The sequence below is a fragment of the Hyperolius riggenbachi genome, chromosome 12, assembly GCF_040937935.1.
Source record: "Hyperolius riggenbachi isolate aHypRig1 chromosome 12, aHypRig1.pri, whole genome shotgun sequence".
NCBI classification, from domain to species: Eukaryota; Metazoa; Chordata; class Amphibia; order Anura; family Hyperoliidae; genus Hyperolius; species Hyperolius riggenbachi.
Window position 1 is genome coordinate 36207087 of NC_090657.1, and position 6000 is coordinate 36213086.

At 44.8% G+C, this 6000-nt stretch overlaps 1 protein-coding gene across 1 annotated transcript in view; it reads right to left on the reverse strand.

Moving 5' to 3' along the window:
• JUP (junction plakoglobin) overlaps positions 1-5365 on the reverse strand; it is a 154108-nt gene extending 148743 nt beyond the window's left edge. The window contains exon 1 of the mRNA XM_068263326.1: positions 5276-5365. The gene's annotated coding sequence lies outside the window, so the exon portion shown is untranslated. The remainder of the gene's footprint in view (positions 1-5275) is intronic.
• Positions 5366-6000: the final 635 nt, after the last annotated feature.

A 6000-nucleotide genomic window follows, 5' to 3' on the forward strand; every position in this document is an offset into this window, starting at 1 on the left:
CTGATTGATTTTCCGACCAATTCTGTACAAAATTGATCAGAAATATGATCGGGAATCAGTTTGGACCGGTTAGAACATTTTGATTAGACCGGCATTCTGATTGGAAATTGAATAGTGTGTACCAGGCATAAAGCCACATATATACAGTACAAATTCGATTTTCACTGTGTGGGAACAATAAAGATATGATGGTCTCGGGTGACAATGTAGCACAGATAAATATGTCCCCTGAGATTGACTACTCCTTGTGAGTTGGCAGACAACTACATTATGCAAAGTTGCCACTATGAGCCTCATGCTAGCTACACACCATACAATTTTGTGCCAGCTAGATGGTTCGATAGATAATTTCTGACATGTCCGATCGTTTTTCTGATCGATTTCTCAGAAAGTGAAGAGGATCAAATCAGAAAACAACGGGGGGGAAAAAAAAAAAATAGGGCTGTGGAGTCGGACCAATTTTGGGTACCCGGAGTTGGAGATTTTAAAAAACTGGAGGAGTCGGAGTGATGGTTTTTGTACAAAATCCACAGGCCTGGTAAGTATTAGACTATGGAGTCGGAGGTTTCATAAACTGAGGAGCCGGAGTACCACAGCCCTGAAAAAAGCGCATTATGTGTACCTAGCATCAAAATGCCTCCATAGGACAGAGCCAGGCAGCGTTCCTGTAGGACAGGGGTCTCAAACTTGTGGCCCGCGGGCCATTTGCGGCCCTCGATACAATATTTTGTGGCCCTCGTCGGCAAAAGCTTCCTTATAGTTCGCTTCAGTGCTCCCAAGTAATCCACCGCATCCCCGCCGCTAAACGAGGGCTGCAGAGCCCCCAAATCACCCGGGGGGGGGGCAATCCGCCGGCATTTCCAGGAAGGGGCAGAGCTTTCAGCTTCAGCTCTGCTTCTCCTGACGTCTATAGCCGCACGGATCGCCGCCTCTCCCCGCCCCTCTCTGAAGGAAAAGTGAGAGGGGCGGGCAGAGGCGGCGATGTGCCGCGATTGTGAAATTCCTTATACGGCCCAGCCTCGTCCTGACTTTGCCTCCTGCGGCCCCCCAGGTAAATTGAGTTTGAGACCCCTGCAGTAGGATGATAGTTAGAAAAAGGTCGCACAAAATATTTCAGATAACAGGACTGCATTTTCATGAAGCATAAACGGTAGGCACTATTCTGCTGGGGAGATAAACGATGACAATGAGCAATGAGGTTATTCACAAGGCACAAAGTACAAAGATTAGACAAAAGGTACCGAGAGGACTGAGCGATACTAAACTATGATGGGATTGTGCTTCCAGTCACAGAACAAAGCATTGCGATAGCAGGTATGAGACTATGACAAAGGGAGCTGTGCCAGTCCACAATGAGGTCATACTAGGAGCAGAGACACCATGAAAAGAGCTCATGTTATACAGAACAGACAGGATCAAGTCATGTATGAAAGCAATACCAGTAGCAACAGCCAGTACTGTACAACAGGCACAGCCAGATGCTGATTGGTTACTAGGGATTATTGAACATGCCTGAAGTACAGAATACCAAAAAGCTGTGCATAACACGATCACATACAGATATTTAACCATAAAGCTGGGCACACATGGTACAATTTTCCGACAGATCTATTTGATCATTTCCGACCAGATTCCGATCGATTTTGGGTACTTAACACAACTATTTGGATGTCTACACACGATGCAATTTCTTATCAGATCACTTGGCGATCTGATGGAAAATTGTACTGTGTGTATGAGGCTTTAAGTACATAAAACTAAAAGTACCAATATTACTGTAATTTCCACACCTGCATAGATTGTAATACAACCTTCTAAATTATCGATTTATAAGCAATTGTTCAAAATGTTTTAAAAAGATCAAAATTGTAACCTAATTTTACTAAGCCCCCATTGAATAAAAAAATTGCAAATAAAATTGTCCGTTTATTTTTTTTAAACACTTAATTAGATCAAAATAAATAAATAAATAAATAAAATCAAACGATTGATTGTATTACATGGCCTAGGTAAGACAAGGGGGGGGGGGGCGACATTGCAGGAAGTATTAGAGGCAGAGGTTCAGCAGGATTGCCAGGCAACTATTGTTTAAAAAGGAAATAAATATGGCAGCCTCCATATCACTCTCACATCCTGTGTTTACAAGTTAGCTTCTCTACCAAGGTAGTAGAGATGCCCTAGCTGACACAGCTAAGAGATCAATTTACTTTCATGATTAGGCGCAGATGAGGGGGAATTTGACAGGCTGAACTCGCTAAATACATACAGGGTGCATTTCTCTAGGTTTCCCTTCTGTACTGTGCAAGAGTTCAGGTCCACTAAACAAAGGTGGCCTTTTTATAAACTGTCAGTGAAATGTGTTATGTGTAATGTAACAGCACAGCACTGACTGTACACAACCTAATGACCAGGCCATTCCTAGACTATCCTCTATCCATTAGGCAGATCTACAGAGTAAGCAGTAATGGGTGTGCTGGGGTTCAGCAGAGTCGCACAGTTGGATAGAAATTCCAGTCTATTAACAGCCGTATCAGCAGTTCCAGTACAATTACTTGCCTCCCACCAACGCAATGGTAATTTTACAAGTCTGTAATTTTACTGCAGATCGCATGCAGTTAGGCCAATCGAAAATCGTCAGCAGCGGCATTCGGTGGGCCTGGTGTCAAACTGCTTATAAATTTACAACAAAAACGTATGTCGACTTGGACAACGGTCATCTCACCGATCCCCTCCCTGCATCAGATAGGTCAGTATAGAGACATTTACAACAGAGCCATCTGATACATGAAGCAAACTCATCTATCAAACTAAGAACACATCAGATGCTGCTGCCATCCATCAACCTGAGAGCAAACCTCTGAGAATGAATGATGAAACAAAACAGTTGATATAAATGGCATACACAGAGCAACCATTAGTCTTGAGAGTCTAGCAGATCTCACCCTATATTGAAATCAAATCATATGAAATCTAAATATTCATCTTACCAAAGCATACAAGACAGACCTACCAGCACATCGTACTCCAGTATCCACTACTTTGTACATAGCCTATATCCTGTCCACATGTACGCTCTATGGGTATGCTTGCACTACTGCTGTTCATCATATACTTATGTGCCACCTTCATGTACAATCTACCTGATGTGCTGCTTAGCTGTCATTGTATGGAAAAATGTTACTGCAAAATGTACAGTGTCAAAGAAGAGGCTACCACTGTATAACAGCATCAAACTGCTACAAACTGAATGACCAGCAACAGTCCACTCTAACCAACAAAGCATATAAAGGCTGATAAACGTTTAATAAAACCATTTATAAACAAGCCTTAATAGATCTGTTAAGTGATTATTTAGAACAATCATTCCACATGCGACTGAAGCCTGGAACACACCATGCAATTTTTGACTTCAAATCCTATGTGAACGAGAGATCAGATCGATATACAGACCGGATATCAGATATAGAATGAACTTGGCATACACACATGCAATTTAGCCAAATTCTGACCAGATTTCGAATCCTTTTTCCGAATGGATACAAATCGAAAATGAACCGAAAGGGACATACACACGGAAGGATGGCCAGTATTTCGATGGATGCTTTCTAGCATATCCGATCTGCGCTTGATTGCAAAACATATCACGTTTGAGCTTGGGATCGTTCACTGGCTATAAGTAGGTTGTATTTGTTTCTGCCTGATCGCAACTGTTTCTCTAAGGAAAATTGCATGGCGTGTACCTAGCCATAAACATTTAAAAACAAATAAACATAACAGATCTGTTGAGAGATAGTTCAGAACAGTCATTCCACGTAGGACTACTATTGGCGTGTGTATACCTAAGGAATCGCCTCTTACTAAACGTTTTGATCATTTGATCAGATTGCAATATATTAGCAGCATTAGCGACCAGCAGGATCCTCTAGGAGGTTCTCGGAGAAGTTTGTTTCTGGACATTTTGGTGTCCCAGGCAAAGCACTGTTGGTCTCCCTACCAGATCATTACATAGTAATGTAATTTCTCAAAATAAGTTTGTAACATACATACAAGTCATTACTAGAACCATATACATCTCTCTGGCCCAAACTCACTGAACCCATAAAACACACCCTTCCCATAATGGTTTTTAAGGGTGTGTAGCCACTTTATTCACATCATACTGTCTACATACAGCCTTGGTCTTTACAGGTTACAATATTGTTCATGAAATCCAATCAGAGATGCATCGACACAGAGACCCATTTTTGGTGTTGAGCCCCACACCATGCAATTCCACACGCAATTGATTAAATTCAATTGGATCGATTAAATCCAACATGTCCAATGGGGATTCAATCAATAGTGTGATCGATTTTGCATTGAAAACAAATTAAAGTCGATCGAATGCTAATCAGACATGCCAAATTTTATCAATCCAATTCAATCGATTGCATGTGGAACTGCATGAGGGGCTTTAAGCCCCCTCTAAACCATACTATTTTTTGTCCTATTCGATTCATTGATTCAATACAATTCAACATGTCTGATCGGGAATCAATTTGCCATTGTTTTGTAATGGCAGATTTCGAAGCAAATCCCGATTGGACATGTTAGATTGAATAGAATCAGACAAAAAAAATTGCATGGTGTAGCTTTAGAATAACCATTCATTGCTTGCCTAATGAAACTAGCAATTGGCCAGTGTTCTCTCCAGATTTTTTTTCCAGCTGGGTGGCATGAAAAAGTAGCCGGGTGGGGGGGGAGATGAAAGAATGCAGGGCTGGTGCTTCTCTGCACAACTCTGCTTATAGCAGAGGAGGAGGTGAGCTGATGACAACCGGGTGCTCACTAAAACTTGCTGGGTGGCGCACCCAGCTAAAAGAGCCTGGGGAGAACGCTGGGCCATCAGAATTCAATGAAGCACTTAGTCCTAGCTGAGCAATGTGGTACCTCCACCTACAGTGGTCACCCCAGGCATTTGTCTAGTTTGCCTATACCTAAAAACAGCCCTGGGTCTTGATCAGGTCTACCAGTCCCCAGACATCAGGAGCAGCTACTGTGCAGAACAGCCACAGCCAGCCCAGTCAGAAAGCAGCTAGACAACAGGCAAAGCTCATTACATAAAAACTATGCTTGCCAACCTATATATGAACCCCAGCACTGTATGCCAAGAACATGCTCTATAACCGGCAATGAGTTGCCCTCTAACAATGCTGCAGCTGCCCCCTGCAAAGCGCAGCCCACAGCGAGCGGCCATCTCGCCCACCCCGCGCCCCCATAGAGGTGCCAGGCTTACCCCGCGCTGTCAGTCGCTGGAAGAGGCGCCCGTGTCCTGTGTACGCTCCGGACTCACCCACACAACTAGCGCTAACCTCCAGCCTGCTGACAGCGACACCCCCGCCCAGCCAATAGACGCCCGGCCCCGCCCACAGCCCGCTCTCCTCATTGGTCGCCGCACGAAGTTCGCTGGCGAGCCGGCTCCGCCCACTCTCCGCTCAGCTCGCCCTGATAGGTCCGCACAGACGCCGCTCAGTGCGCTCTGACGGTGGCTGGATGAGCATTGGGCACAAGTTCGCGAGCGGGAAGGTGATTGGGTGACGCCGGCGTCAGTCAGAGAGAACTCGGCCAATGAAATGCTCTCAGGGGCGGTTCCTGACCCCGCCTTTGAATGACGTTATTGTCTTCACCTGGCCAGGTGAGAGGGACAGAGGGGTGAGTCACCGCGTGCCGCGCCAGACACGTGACCCCGCAGTGTGCTGGCCCCGCCCCCTCCCTAGTATCGGTGCACTGTAGTGATGGGAAGTCCGACTCTTTTCAATGAATCGATTCATTCGATCCAATTCATTAAAAAGAATCGGATCATGAACCAAATCATTTGATTCATGTCACTGGGAAGGGTGTAGCTAGCAGTAACCGGTTGCTAGTCACTCCCCTCCCCTGCTAATTGGCCCCCCAGACATGTATTATTGCTCCTCCTGGCCCCTTCTCATTCAGATGTGTGTGTGTGGGCCTTTTACCACT